This window comes from Petromyzon marinus, chromosome 26 (genome assembly GCF_048934315.1).
Source record: "Petromyzon marinus isolate PM22_M1 ecotype Great Lakes invasive population chromosome 26, UKy_Petmar_22M1.pri1.0, whole genome shotgun sequence".
In the NCBI taxonomy this organism is placed as follows: Eukaryota; Metazoa; Chordata; class Hyperoartia; order Petromyzontiformes; family Petromyzontidae; genus Petromyzon; species Petromyzon marinus.
In genome coordinates this window covers 6,686,160-6,701,482 of record NC_133692.1, presented here as the reverse complement: position 1 = coordinate 6,701,482, position 15,323 = coordinate 6,686,160, and the positions used below count along the sequence as shown (strand labels likewise).

Here is a 15,323-nt window from a genome sequence, read left to right as displayed (position 1 = left end):
ACCGCCTTTGTCTCCCCAGTGGCAATGTTTTTATCCACCGCACCAGGTACTCATTTGAGGCTGAGTTGACCTAGGGGAGGCCTAGGTGTTGGCCGTGAGCGGGAATCGAACCCGGGTCGCCGGGTTCGTAGCGCAGCGCGCTAACCGCTACACTACCGCTCCCCACGACAGACACACACCCAGACACACAGACACACACAGACACACACAGGCACATACACACACACAGAGACACACAGACACACACACAGAGACACACAAACACACAGACACACAGACACACACACAGACACACACGGGCGCACAGCGGCTCAGCGTAGCCCGTTCCCTGCCTTGAGCTACACGCGAGTGCGGTCACTTTAATGGCTGTGTCCGTGCAAGCGGAGGCACAAAAGCCGCGATTGGTCCCGAATTAAAATCGCGTGTTTGTTTAATTGCAGGGGCCTCCGTGATTTATTCCATTCACCTTGCACAACAACGCCGTCCTCCGTTTCGTTGTATGCCCTCATCATCCTCCTCCTGCTGCTGTCTCTATCCGCGCCTTCCCCACTCACAATCAAACTAATTATTTGGTGATTGCTGCTGCTCCTGCTGCCGCTGCTTGTGGCGAATGGTGTACAAGCAAAGATTAACAACAACAAATCAGCACGTTCATCAACAACAACAACAGTCAATTGAGATTATGCCTAGCAAGCGTCCGCCCATACTGGCAGACGAATGTGCAAGCTCACTCTTGCAAATTACAAAAAAAACATCCCAACACTTTCGTCAAGTACACTGTGTAAGCCTTAAATATATATTATAGGCGACATTTCGGGCAATGCCCATTCTTCGTAGCAATGCAAACACGAAGTGCATAACTCATCCGATAAGCTCTGAGTGTTTATTATAATTAGCGTCACGTGACGATCATCAATTGTAAACACAATCGATGGGCAGGAGAATGTCTCCTTCGCAATATCCGTCTGCTGTCCGCATATAACGTAGGCCATTTCTAAACCCAAACTATCCAGCCGCACGCCCTTTCTGTGAGTGCTTCATTGCAGCAGCAGTGATTCAAGCCACGAACTCTGGATCGGTTTCCACGTTCATCGACTCATCAGCGGAGAGGGGCTTGCTCAAATCTACGTCCGGCGAACCGCCGATGATCTCGTGTGAATCGAGGCCGAGCGGCCAGACGAAGGCGGCTTTGGCCGCCCGTTGCACGGGGTCGGCGGATCGAGCACGCGGACGAACCCGGTTCATAGTGCGGGGTCGCGCGAAATCGCGAGCGCGCGCTTCGACCGGCGCACGTTAAAGACTCAGTGACGTCAACGGTGACGCACGTTAAAGACTCAGTGACGTCAACAGTGACGCACGTTAAAGACTCAGTGACGTCAACGGTGACGCACGTTAAAGACTCAGTGACGTCAACGGTGGCGCACGTTAAAGACTCAGTGACGTCAACGGTGGCGCACGTTAAAGACTCAGTGACATCAACGGTGGCGCACGTTAAAGACTCAGTGACGTCAACGGTGGCGCACGTTAAATACTCAGTGACGTCAACGGTGACGCACGTTAAAGACTCAGTGACGTCAACGGTGGCGCACGTTAAAGACTCAGTGACGTCAACGGTGGCGGACGTTAAAGACTCAGTGACGTCAATGGTGGCGCACGTTAAAGATTCAGTGACGTCAACGGTGGCACACGTTAAAGACTCAGTGACGTCAACGGTGGCACACGTTAAAGACTCAGTGACGTCAACGGTGACGCACGTTAAAGATTCAGTGACGTCAACGGTGACGCACGTTAAAGACTCAGTGACGTCAACGGTGACGCACGTTAAAGATTCAGTGACGTCAACGGTGGCGCATGTTAAAGACTCAGTGACGTCAACGGTGGCGCACGTTAAAGACTCAGTGACGTCAACGGTGGCGCACGTTAAAGACTCAGTGACGTCAACGGTGGCGCACGTTAAAGACTCAGTGACGTCAACGGTGGCGGACGTTAAAGACTCAGTGACGTCAACGGTGGCGCACGTTAAAGACTCAGTGACGTCAACGGTGGCGGACGTTAAAGACTCAGTGACGTCAACGGTGGCGCACGTTAAAGACTCAGTGACGTCAACGGTGACGCACGTTAAAGATTCAGTGACGTCAACGGTGGCGCACGTTAAAGACTCAGTGACGTCAACGGTGACGCACGTTAAAGACTCAGTGAAGCCAACGGTGGCGCACGTTAAAGATTCAGTGACGTCAACGGTGGCGCACGTTAAAGACTCAGTGACGTCAATGGTGAGCACGTTAAAGATTCAGTGACGTCAACGGTGAGCACGTTAAAGATTCAGTGTCGTCAACGGTGACGCACGTTAAAGATTCAGTGACGTCAACCATGACGCACGTTAAAGACTCAGTGACGTCAACGGTGACGCACGCGCGCCGGCGTCACGGTCCATTTTTGGCCAAGTAAAACAACAAGACAACAACAAGACAACAACAAGACAACAACAAGACAACAACAAGACAACAACAAGACAACAACAAGACAACAACAATTCCCCGCCAAATACTTCATTGCGGAAAAAAAGAAATGCACTTGCGAAAAACTTGGCAGGACCCAGCTGAAACCAAAAAAAAGGTGTCAGTGGAGGGCTTTCATGAATGAACGCGCGTAACATTAACATTTAATTATGTGTGTATGTTGAACTTCTTTCGCACCGTACGTAGCCAACCGTGCCAATCATACTCATAATCGCAATGTGTTAGTTTACTCGCGAATGTAAACCACTCATTGCTATGCCGATAACACCTTCATATATAAAGGTCTGCAGAGCGTGGGCAATTGTTGCTATCGCCAGCTCCGGAGAGCAAGGCTGTGGCGACCTTCCAGCTCATCCGTGGTTCCTTCTCACTCCTCGTTCTCTCTCTCTCTCTTTGTCTTCGAGAGTCAGTGGATGCTGCGGTGTGGCAGCGCGTTACAAATTGATAATTAAATCATCATACCAATGATAATTCGAGTAGAGAGACGTCCCGGTTGGTTCGACCAGTCTGAATCCATGACCACAAGATGACCGAGCATTGATTCAAATTATTTTGCTTGCCGAATGCCGGACCGTCCTATCGGCTGTCCGCGTAACCCTTAACGGCATATTCTACAGCTACATTAAATCGTCGATGCGAATGCTACTTTAGTTTATACGTTACGTAAAGGTGAGTGTGAAAAACGAGATTTAGAGCACTAACGGAGCACGTGGAAGACCCGAGGCGTTCAACCGTACGGGCTCGCCGGATTCCATACAACAGATGAGTATGTCGCTTTACAATTTCAAGTGCACATACGTGTTTAACGTATCCCCCCCCCCCTAAAGGTATCACGCGTACCCCCAGGGATTGCGAGTACCGCAGGCGTTCGTAACTCTGGACATAGAGACGCAGCATATTTCTGTTCATGCTAATTACCTGGTGATGTTGCTGCTGATGCTTTCGGCGATAACACTGCAGCCTTAAAAGACAAACGATATATAATAGGCGACGTTTCGGGCAATGGCCCTTATTCTCCGTCTTCATAGTGCATCGAGAGTTATTATTGTTTTCCGCGGCACGGATAACATCAGTGTCACGTGATATCGGGACCGGGTGCTGCCCACCCACTACCCTTCACCAACGCTCGTGTACAAACCAGAGTGGTGAAGTATGGCCAAGAAACTTGCCACCCATAACCGACACGGCCTAGGGGAAGCCTTCATCCGGCAGTGTATTGAGAATGGCAGTCAGCATACAAGTGTAAAATATGGGGCTTTAAAACAAACGGGCAGACGCTACAAGGTGTAGGAAGTAAACATTATGCACCGGGAAAAACTAGCCATTTCGCTCAACGGCAATCGTGCGTAGTGTGACACCCATTATACAAAGTGGCCCAAAATTTAGGACACATAGGGTTATTATACAGGGTGGTCCAAAATTCAGGACACATATGGTTATTATACAGGGTGGCCCAAAATTCAGGACACATATGGTTATTATACAGGGTGGCCTAAAAGTCAGGACGCATGGTGTTATAAAGGGTGGCACAAAATTCAGGACGCATAGGGTTATTATACAAGGTGGCCCAAAATTCAGGACGCATAGGGTTATTATACAAGGTGGCCCAAAATTCAGGACAAATAGGGTTATTATACAGGATGACCCAAAAGTCAGGACGCATGGTGTTATAAAAAGTGGCCCAAAATTCAGGACGCATAGGGTTATTATACAGGGTGGCCCAAAAGTCAGGACACATTGGTGTTGTTATATTTGTTTTAACAAATAACATAGCATTATTAAATTATTTTAGCAAATGTACAAACTGACATCCATGAACATTACTGCACGATTCGGGCATTCATTATCTTTTGAAATGAGTTCACAACTTATTTTAAGATTGCAACTTGTTTTAAGATTTCCTTCTTTAGCTTGCATACAAACTAATAAAACGTATTCGTCCTGAGTCAATAATATGTAGCCTTAAGAGGTTAAATAAATAATAATAATAACAATAACAAGCAATGTGCTATAAAGAATAAAGGGACGTTGCCCGAAACGTCACCTATTTATATATTTTTTTCCGTCGTGGCCACAGTGCTATTATTGGCGATTGTTATTGAGGTCTGTGTTGTTTTAATTTGAGGCTGTGCACCACCGCACAAGATAAATGCATACCCAGCAACACATATTTGGTGTTTTTTTACATAAGCACGTCTGTAGGCATGTATGTATGTATGTGTGGTCGCACGCATGTTGGGAGGAGTAGTGTCGCGGTTAGCGCGCTGCGCTATGAACCTGGCGACCCGAGTTCGATTCCCGTTCACGGCCAACACCAGTGACGATTATCTGAATCGGTCAGGGGCCTCCCCTAGGTCGACTCAGCCTCAAATGAGTACCCGGCGCGGTGCGTAAACATCGCGTCCGGGCGTGGTGTTGACCACCCACCCCCTCGTGTGCCGTTCCGGCTTTTATAGGTGCTCGCTAATAGAACTTGTCCCAACAGTCTGTTTAGGCTATACGGGGGATCTTTGTCATTGGACGTACGCGTGTGTATATGAGCACTACGCCAATGAAGAGCGTCCCATTCTTTATAGGGCACGGTGACCGGCTAACGTGTCGCAGCTTGCTGGCGTGGTGGGTGCGGGAATGACTACGTCATGATAATAATGATAATAGCAACAACCCTAAACACACAGAGGCAATGATATGAAGACAAAGACCCCCCCCCCCCACCCCGTATAGCCTTTAACAGGCTGTTGGGTCAAGTGCTATTCCTGAGCACATTTTGAAAACTAAACTAAAGCCACATTTAAAAACCATTACGGCACACGAGGTTGTGGGTGGCCAGCACCACGCCCGGCCACCTTTGTCTCCCAAACATCGATGTTTACACGGAACCCCAGGTACTCATTTGAGGCTGATTCGACATAGTCGAGGCTCAGACCTGGTTCAGATAAACGTCACCGGTGTCAATGGCCGCAGAGCGGGAATCGAACTCGGCTCGCCGGGTTCGTAGCGCAGCGCCCTAACCGCTCCACTACCAAAGACAAAAGGCAAATATCCCTCGTCTAGCCTTCACAGACTGTTGAGGCAAGTGCTAACCACTGCGCTACCGCTCATCCCCCCCGCCACCCCAAACATACGAACGCCAAGCTACAGCCTTTCGTCAACCTTCCGCTGGTTGTAGACTTCCCGACGCCTATCATACTTCACCACGCTTGTCACTACAATGTCATAAGGGGCGGCGGTGGAGGAGGGGATGGTGGAAGGGGGGCGACGGTGGGGGTGCGGGGGGGGAGACCGCTTCGGATACACTCAGCAAGTGGGAATGATATCAGCAGCCGTGGCCGGGAATCGAACTCGGAGCGTCAGGTTCACAGCGCAGCACGCTGACCATTTGCGCCACCGCTCACCGTATAGCCGTGTTTGAGACGTCATTAAGTATCTCTCTCGCATGCCGTTCCATGTTTTCCAGTTTTTTTCCAGTTTATTTATTTTGGTATAGCTCTGTGAGCCATTCGGCTCTTGAATCGGGTGCAACCACAACAAACAAAAACACGAACAAGAAAACATCTTAAAGTGACTACGTAGCGAGGACCGAGGCGTGCGTGTGTGCGTGAGTCATCACGCTACCTCCTTGGAGTTATTTCAAAGAAACACCGGAGCAATGCATTGAGATCCAACCGCATTGGAGCACTGTCGTCCCGACAGTTCTGTTCTTTCACCTGATGAAGGCTGTTTGTGTTGTGGCCGAAACGTCGCGAGAATTTTATTGTCTTATTTTATGTTATTCTCATTCTACGTGACTTTACCGAAATAACCAAAGAAGATTAATCCTTGCAGTCACGAAAGCTTTAAATCGCTTAAATGTCATTGCAACCAATCGTGCTCCACGGGAATGCTATAAAGTACTGAGTGTGGAACGGTATAGCGTTCTTTTTGCATTGAAAGGGGCCCCAATCGTTTGTATGGATGGATAACATCCGCTTAATCCGGAAGCGTTTTGTTGTAAACAATCCTGAAGCTGCTGATGAGACTGAGAAGATCGAACCCGTTTTAAAACCAAACAATACTGAAAAGAATTGGCCAAACATCTAACGGTGGCAGGACCCTCATGATGAAGAGCCTTGAGACTTAGGCTTTGCTGGGTATATTCTTGGCATTGTTTATGATTATTATAAGAAGTTCGAACACACACACACACATATATTAAGCTTACCTATTCTAGATTTGAAGCTGTCGTGACTGCAAGGATCCATACTCTTTGGTTGTATTCGGTAAAGTCACGTAAAAATATAAAATAAAAAATTTTACGACGTTTCGGCCACAACACAAGTGGCCTTCATCAGGTGAAGGGACCATATTGTCTCGAGCTTACCTGCTTAAACAAATGCTGCTTTAGAATATTGGTCTGGATAAGCCACGTGGCTTGTATGTGGAGAACGTTTGCACGACTTTAATTGAGGCGTCGGTAGAGGCTCATCCAGCAAGTGAACTTTCGGAAGTGTTGTTTGTCGGTGTCGTTGGGTGTGTCGTCTGTGTTTGACATGGCACAAGCGTCGTGGTGACGTCGCCGCCACTTAGTGGCGAATGGCGGTTGTTGTTGTTTGTGTTGTTGTGTGTGGACGTTCTCGTCTGAACACGGTGGCGTAAATCAACTCGGCGGCCAGAGTTAGAATCCCGGCCCACAGCGTTTCACGCAAGCGCCAACAATTGGTGTCTAGTAGACACCGTGTCTCCACCGCTCCCACTCCTAGGTCGACTCGGCCTTAAATGAGTAAGCAAATTCATTTCATACCAGGCATAATGTGTCGCCGATACGCCGCAACTGTATGCATTGTGTTACGTAAAAACGCCTGAACATTTTAATTAATGAACACTGCAAATATATTAACGCGTTTAAAATGGATCAGGTTATTGTTTTTTTTTTATGATTCATCTTTACGGTAAGCGCACTTGGTACCTGAGTTCGATTCCTGGCCATGGATAAGCTCACTGATGAGCGATATCTGAAACAGTCATCTGCCTATCCCTACCTTCACCGATCCGCACTGACCAGCGTGGTGAAGTATGGCCATATATCTTCATGTCCGACGTGGCTTGGGGAGGCTGTAAACCAGCAGTGTATTGATAAAGTATACATTCACATTTACGTGAATGCCAATATATAAAAAAAAAAACGTTAAACACTTAGCGTGTGGAGGGGTAAACTGTGGGTTACTCCAAACTCTTCCCCGAAGTCTGGCCAATGTGGACGAGTAAGCCACCGATAGAAGGGCCCCGCTATTGCAAACCCTTTCGCCAGTCGTGCGATGATGCATGCTGCACGTGTTACCCTCTGGGTATTCGCCACGTGTTCCTCGCCTCGCGTCTGAACTGCACAACAAAGGTCCCGATTGTCCAATGAGGGGACAGGGGTTTCTTTTTATATTTCTTTGGAGACGACTCACGTGACACGACGGATGTGCCCCTTGCCGTCTTCTTTTCAATTGCTCTGTGGCATTAAGCTCGATCCTCGACGCTGCCATTGTGTCGAGTTTATTTTTAAGGTGAGAACTCAAGAGAGGTGATCTGGGAGCATTCGTCTGACGGGCGGAGAGCGGGAGTGGTGGTGGGGGCGATGATTGCTGCTACGTGTATGAACCCAAGCGGTGTAATTTTCCAATTTAGCAAATCTGGACCCTAACGCCGGCAACGCCACGGCCTTCTCTCGCGAATGACGTCAGGGGTGGGGGGTGGTGGGCTCTTTAACGTCCACTGTGAGTAACGCCGACTGCGCGTTCATCATTCCGTAGTCCCCGCTCATCGCTCGTGTCAACCGGCCCATCGCATTCGCGGACTCGTCACGATCGGCCACCGTCTCGCTGCGTTTTCACGGCAACGTGTTCATCAGCCGTGAGGATTCCAATGAGTTCTCACTCGGCGTCGCAGAAGCCGCTCATCGCGATTGGTCACATCCCCCGTTGTGCTCACAGCTCCATGTTAATCGCCCATCGAATCCCGTGCATTATAATTCATGCACACGACACTCCTCACGTGGGTCCACAGCGCGCTGCGTTCACCGACATATACTTACTGTTCACGTGGAACGCTGCGCTGCAATGTGTAGCGGCGATGTGCTACGGTCACTATTGAAAGTCGCCTCCCGTAAATCACGCGACTTCTGTGTGGCCACCCCCACTCTGAACCCCTCCCCTCTCCCTCCCACCCCGCCCCCTGTGAGAACACACGCTGCTCTGTGCAGTTGCAGCAGCGTCCAGGTTCCCCCGGCGTAGCCTCTTCATCGTCTCTTCTTATTATTATTTCCCGTGACGTCTCTCCTCTCTTCACTATCGCGCTGACTTATATATTTTCACCGTACATTCCTGTGTCCCCGACTCTGCAGCATCCTCCTTGGTCTTGGTGTTGTGGTCCCGTTACTAGTCGCTTCCAAATGTGCAAACGCCACTGCTTTATGTGTAGCGTTCGTACCAACGTAGGTACGAAGACTGCTCCCATGACCATATCACCCGCAACGCGCTCAGATCGATCTCGTCAAGCTAAGCAGGTTTGAGCCTGGGTTTGCGCTTGGGTGGGTGGTCACCATCGCGCGTGACAGCTTGCCATCGGCGGCGGAGCTAAGAGGTGGGCAGCAGAGGGCAGTACAAGCAACATCCCCCGTTGTGCCGTACTTATATGCCCCCCCCCCACACACACACACACAAACGTCTACGCTTCCTGCCTTCACCGAGCAGCGAAGGCGTAATGTTCGTGGAAGATGCGCTGTGTAAGCAGACGCAAAGTGAAATATCTCCCTGATGACCTTTAACAGACTGTCGGGGCAAGTGCTGTGAGCGAGCACCTATGAAGGCCGACACGGCGCAGGAGGGGGTGGGTGGCCAGCACCACGCCGGGCAGCCTTTGTCTGCCCAGTTTTGATGTTTACACACCGCAAACAGGTACACATTTGGGGCTGAGTCGGTCTAGGAGAGGCCCGTAACTAGTTCAGATAATTCTCGCTGGTGTTGTTACCTGTGAGTGGGAGTTGGGCTCAAGCAGCCGGCTTCGTAGCGCAGCGCGTAACCACGACACGATCGCTTCCCACACGTTTACAGACACAGAGACAGGTATACACATACATTTACATACAGAGACAGGTATACACATACATTTACATACAGAGACAGGTATACACATACATTTACATACAGAGACAGGTATACACATACATTTACATACAGAGACAGATATACACATACATTTACATACACAGAGACAGGTATACACATACATTTACATACACAGAGACAGATATACACATACATTTACATACACAGAGACAGGTATGCATATACATTTACATACACAGAGACAGGTATACACATACATTTACATACACATAGACAGATATACACATACATTTACATACACAGAGACAGATATGCACATGAACGAACGCACAAACGCAATCAAAACAAAGATCCCCCGTATGGCCTTAACAGACCGTTGGGGCAAGAGCTGCCAGCACCTATGAAGGCCGTCACGGCCCACGTGGGAGTGAGTGGCCACGCCCGACGGCCTTCGTCTCCTGAGTGGCAACGTTTTACACATCGCACCAGGTACTCATTTAAGGCTAAGTCGACCCAGGGGAGGTCTCGGACCGATATAAACAATCATCACTGGTGTTGGCCATGAGGGGGAATCGAACTCGGGTGGGCTGGTTCGCAGTGCAGCGCACAAACCGCTACACTACCAAAGACAAAATACAAAGATCCCCCGTATAGCCTTCATAGACTGTTGAGGAAAGTGCTGTTAGCAAGAACCTATGAAGGCAGGGATGGCACACGAGGGGGTGGGTGACCAGCACCACGCCCGGCCGCCTTTGTTTCCCTCGTGGAAATGTTTTTACACAACGCACCAGGTACTAATTTGAGGCTGTGTCGACCTAGAGGAGGCCCAGGACCGGTTTAAATAATCGTCACTAATGTTGGCCGTGAGCGGGGTATCGAACCCTGGTGGCCAGGTTCGTAGCGCAGCGCGCTAACCGCTACATTACCGCTCCCCATTACCGCTCACACACAGACACGCACACACAGACACACTCAGACACACACACACACAGCATTGCAAGAGAGGTTGGTGGGGTCCTACTGTGCTTGCCTCTCGAGTGCAATGGGTGGAGTCGCCTCATTGTGCGGAGAGACAAAAGCGGTCTTTGTGACCCGCGCCTGTTGTTCGCTTGCTGGCCGCTGACAATGCTCAATTGGCTGTACAATTAGTGGCCCGCATGCTACGCTGGCCTCGCGTTCATTTGCACACGAACAGCCTCGGCGCGTCCGTGGGTGCACGCGTGTGTAAGTGTGCGCGGGGAGCGGTGGTGCGGTGGTTAGCGCGCAGCGCCCGACGAATCCGGCGACACGAGTTCGATTCCCGCTCGAGGCCACCAACAAGAGTGACGATTATCTGAACCACTCCTAGATCGACTCAGCCTCGAGTGAGTACCTGGTGCGATGTGCAAACTTCGCCACTGTGGAGACAAAGGCGGCCGGGCGTGGTGGATGACTCCCTCGTGTGCCGTGCCGGCCTTCATAGGTGTTCGCTAACCGCGCCTGCTCCAACGGTTTGTTAAAGGCTACACGCGGGATATTTTTCCTTGTCTATGTACAAGGTGAATGATATCCGCTGCATAGATCTGCGATACAGGGCGCAGGGGTGCTTATAAAACACAACCAGAGGGAAAATTATCGCTGATAAGAGATCACGCGACACATACATATATATGTAAAGCCTGTATGGCTTACTGTTAGGGGGGGCAAGGGCTGTTAGCGGGGCACCTATTAAGGTGGGGCATGACACCCGAATCCAGAGGTGCCGTGAGGCACCGGGCTGCTGTTGCCCAAGTGCTGACGGTTACAGCCATCGCAGCACGTCGCCGTCATTTCAGGCCAAGTGGAGCTAGGGGGAGCCCAGAATGCTCGTGATCTTATCCGGGGCCGGGAATCGAATTTCCCGGTTCTGGAGCGCTGCGGTGCTGTGCGCTAGACACTACGCCACCGCTCAACCTAATGCAGCACACAGACAAAGGTTCCTCCGTATAGCCTTAAGGGCCTGTAGGGGCAAGTGCCGTCAGCGAGCACCTACGAAGGCCAGCACAGCGCACGAGGGGGTGGGTGGCCAGCACCACGCCCGGTCGCCTTTGTCTCCCCAGTGGCGGTGTTTTTATCCACCGCACCGAGTCGACCTAGGGAAGGCCCAGGACCGGTTCAGATGATCGTCACTGGGTGTTGGAACGTGAGCGAATTCGGACACGCTAACCGCTGCACTACCGCTCACTCTCATGCAGTACACACACACACAAACGTACATACAATAAACATGCACGCACGCGCCAAAGCAAGCACTTAATAAACACCCTTGTAGAAACATAAACGCAAACACACACGCGTGCACACGCGTATGTATATTGATAGACGTACACACGCATGCGTATTCATATCGCACATACATTGCCAGGAGCGCACACGCACGCACACATAGATACAGATAAATATCCCCATATAGGCTGAACCTGCTGTTTGGGAATGTCCCGTCAGCGAGCACTTATGAAAGGCTGGAACAGCACACTGGGGTGTGGGTGGCCAGCACCACGCCCGGCCGCCTTTGTTTCCCGAGTAGCGATGTTTAACACACCGCACCAGGTGGTCATTTGAGGCTGAGTCGACCTAGGGAAGGCGCCCGGGACCTGTTCAGATAATCGTCAACAAACGTCGCCCGTGATCGGGAATCGAACTTGGGTCGCCGTGCTCAATGCGCGACGGCCGCGCTTTGCTTGACACGACGCGCAGTGAGAGACCTCCTCTCCACGCGCGGTCTCAACAGACTGTTGGAGCCAACACCGTTGACGATTATCTCAACCACTTCCTGTGCCTCCTCTAGTTCGACTCGGCCTCAAATGAGAACCCGGTGCGCGGCGTGTACAAACGTCGCCATTGGGGAGACAAAGGCGGCCGGGCGCGGTGTTGGCCATCCACAAACCTCGTGTGCCGTTGCGGCCTTCATAGGTGCTCGCTAAGAGCACTTTGGTGTGCTATAGCGCGCTAACCACTGCACGACGTTTCCCGCTCACGGCCAACACCAGTGACGATTATCCGAACCGGTCCTGGGCCTCCAACAGGTCGTCTCAGCCTCAAATGGAGTACCTGGTGCGTGGCGTGTAAAATATCGCCACGAGAGGGGCAAATGCGGCCGGGCGTGGTGCTTGGGTCAGCCGCACCCTCGTGTGCCGTGCCGGCCTCCATAGGTGCTCGCTAACAACACTTTACCGCACACAGTGAGCAGATACACGGACACACACACACGCGCGCGTATACGTTACACCTACGTCCCGTGAAGACTTGCGACAACGAATATATTTGCAAAGGGAGAGAGAGAGAGACTAAATTGCAAAGTAAAGCGATCTCCTCTGTTCGCGTTATTATTATTTTTTTGCGTGAAATATTAATTAAGACGATGACCTTGTCTTTCAGCGGCTTACACAACCTTCACGCTACGTTTGGAATGCGATGCCGGGCCCCGCGTCACCCACACTCACAGGTCGGGGTTCACTCGTCAAGAGCGAGCCGAGTCTCGGACTACAGCAGCAGTTCACCAGCTGCATCGTCGACGTTAAAGGCGCAGGCCCTGCAACGGCTCGGCTCAGGCAAGCTGCTGGCGGTGAGGCCCTCACTGCGAGAGGACAGACGTCACGATGTTTTAGGCCTGCTCTTCCTACCCTGGACAGACGTCAGTTCTTATCAAGTCCCAAATGCGTTGGTAACCGTAGAAAGCCGAGAACAATTAAGCAATGGGAGTCGCAGTTTTTTTTTCCTCGTGCACGCGTGGGGTGAGAGTGAGAGCAGGACGCACGATGGATAACAGCACACCGGATCGTTACTCATTCCGTTCAGCGGCTGACATTGAAGGTTTGTTGTTTAACATTGACTGGGCCGCTCTTGAGTGGTCGACTGCGATGCATAACAGCCGCCACAGACTACTGCGTGGCCACGTGGCCGAACAGCAGCGGTCAATGCAGCAAAAGTCATTGTTGTACTGAATTCCTATGCGTTTCCGGGTTCATTATCGCGCACTTACCGGCGTGGCGATGTATGGTCAAAAGCTCGCCTCCTCGAGGGACCCCGTAACAGGGCGGGGATGCCCTTTTGTAAATCCAATCCAGCAGTGGATTGAACACGACGCTGTGCATGAACATGAAAAGCTGACGTTGCATTTTGGGTTCAAATGGAGCGACCAACGTCACAAGAATGGAGGCGGGACGACGGAACGAGAGACAACACAAACGTGGCAGGTGAAAACCAGACAATCGACCAACCAAGAACGGCCCCAAATAAAGCAAAATTGCCGAACATCGTGAAAGCGTTAACCTCTTTGGTGTGGCGGCCCCCCACTCAACACCAATGCCCCCCCTCCCCCCCTCAACATAATATCAACAACACACAGATATATGAGAGATCGCGTCTACGTCTCTCGCAGTCGTGTCAGTGCATCCCAGCGTTGTGTCGCGCTACGACGCGAGGCTGGCGTCCGCCGCGCAAATTTGCGTGTTACTTTTTGTCCCTGCACGGTATCCATGCCGCAGCCTCGACGCCTCCTCCCCCACCCCAAGTCCATCCCCAGCCCCCCTCCCCGCTGGGGGTTGGTAACCGCTGCCATAACCACACAGGCTGCATAGAACCATGGCGGAACAAGCGAACTGTTGTGAAATGTCTTGAGGTTTTGTATTCGTCAGCAAAAGGTGGTTGCTGGTGGTAGGGGGGGGGGTGTACTTCCTTCCCCCCCCCCAGCTCCCTCTAACTCCCACCCATCACCACATCCTCCAAACTCACCAACACACTTTCCGCTTTGTCTCCCCTCGGCTCACCACACCCACTCCACAGAGACCCTGCGCAGAGACCCGGCATCTCTGCGTGCAGCTGTCGTGTGTGAGGGTGTCTGTGTGTGTGTGTTTGTGGGGAGCGGTAGTGTAGCGGTTAGCGCGCTGCGCTGTGAACCTGGCGACCCGGGTTCGATTCCCGCTCACGGCCAACACCAGTGACGATTATCTGAACCGGTCCCGGGCCTCCCCTAGGTCGACTCAGCCTCAAATGAGTACCTGGTGCGGTGTGTAAACATTGCCACTGGGGAGACAAAGGCGGTCGGGCGTGTTGCTGGCCACCCACCCCCTCGTGTACCGTTCCGGCCTTCATAGGTGCTCGCTAACAGCACTTGCCCCTACAGTCTGTTGAGGCTATACGGGGGATCTTTGTATCTTTGTTTTTGTGTGTGTTTTTGTGTGTGTGTTTGTGTGTGTGTTTGTCTGTGTGTGTGTGTCTAAGTGCCTGTCTGTGCACGTGTGTTTGTACGTAAATGCGAGTGTCGGTGTGTCTGTATGTCTGTGTCTTTGCGGTAGTGCAGCGGTGAGCGCGCTGCGCTACGAACCCGGCGGCCCGGGTTCGATTACCGCTCACGGCCAACGCCGGTGGCGATAAATCTGAACCGGTCCTGGGCCTCCCCTAGGTCAACTTAGCCTCAAATGAGTACCTGGTGCGATGTGTAAACATCGCCACTGGGGAGACAAAGGCAGCCGGGCGTGGTGCTGGCCACCCACCCCTTCGTGTGCCGTCCCGGCCTTCATACGTGCTCGCTAACAGCACTTTCCCCAACAGTCTGTTACAGGCTATGTATGTGTGTATGTCTATGCTTGTTTGTCTATGCCCCTGTGTGTGTTTCAGCCCATTTGTCTGTCTGTATAAATCACATTAATGTGCGTACGCTATATGTGCGCGTGTGTGTTCGGCGAGTAAACAC

At 51.4% G+C, this 15,323-nt stretch overlaps 1 long non-coding RNA gene across 1 annotated transcript; it reads left to right on the top strand.

Moving 5' to 3' along the window:
• The first annotated feature begins 9,446 nt into the window (after positions 1 to 9,446).
• LOC142929188 (uncharacterized) lies at positions 9,447 to 13,882 on the top strand. The gene is made up of 2 exons (XR_012945403.1): positions 9,447 to 10,099; positions 13,007 to 13,882. It is a non-coding gene; the product is annotated as an uncharacterized LOC142929188 (long non-coding RNA).
• Positions 13,883 to 15,323: the final 1,441 nt, after the last annotated feature.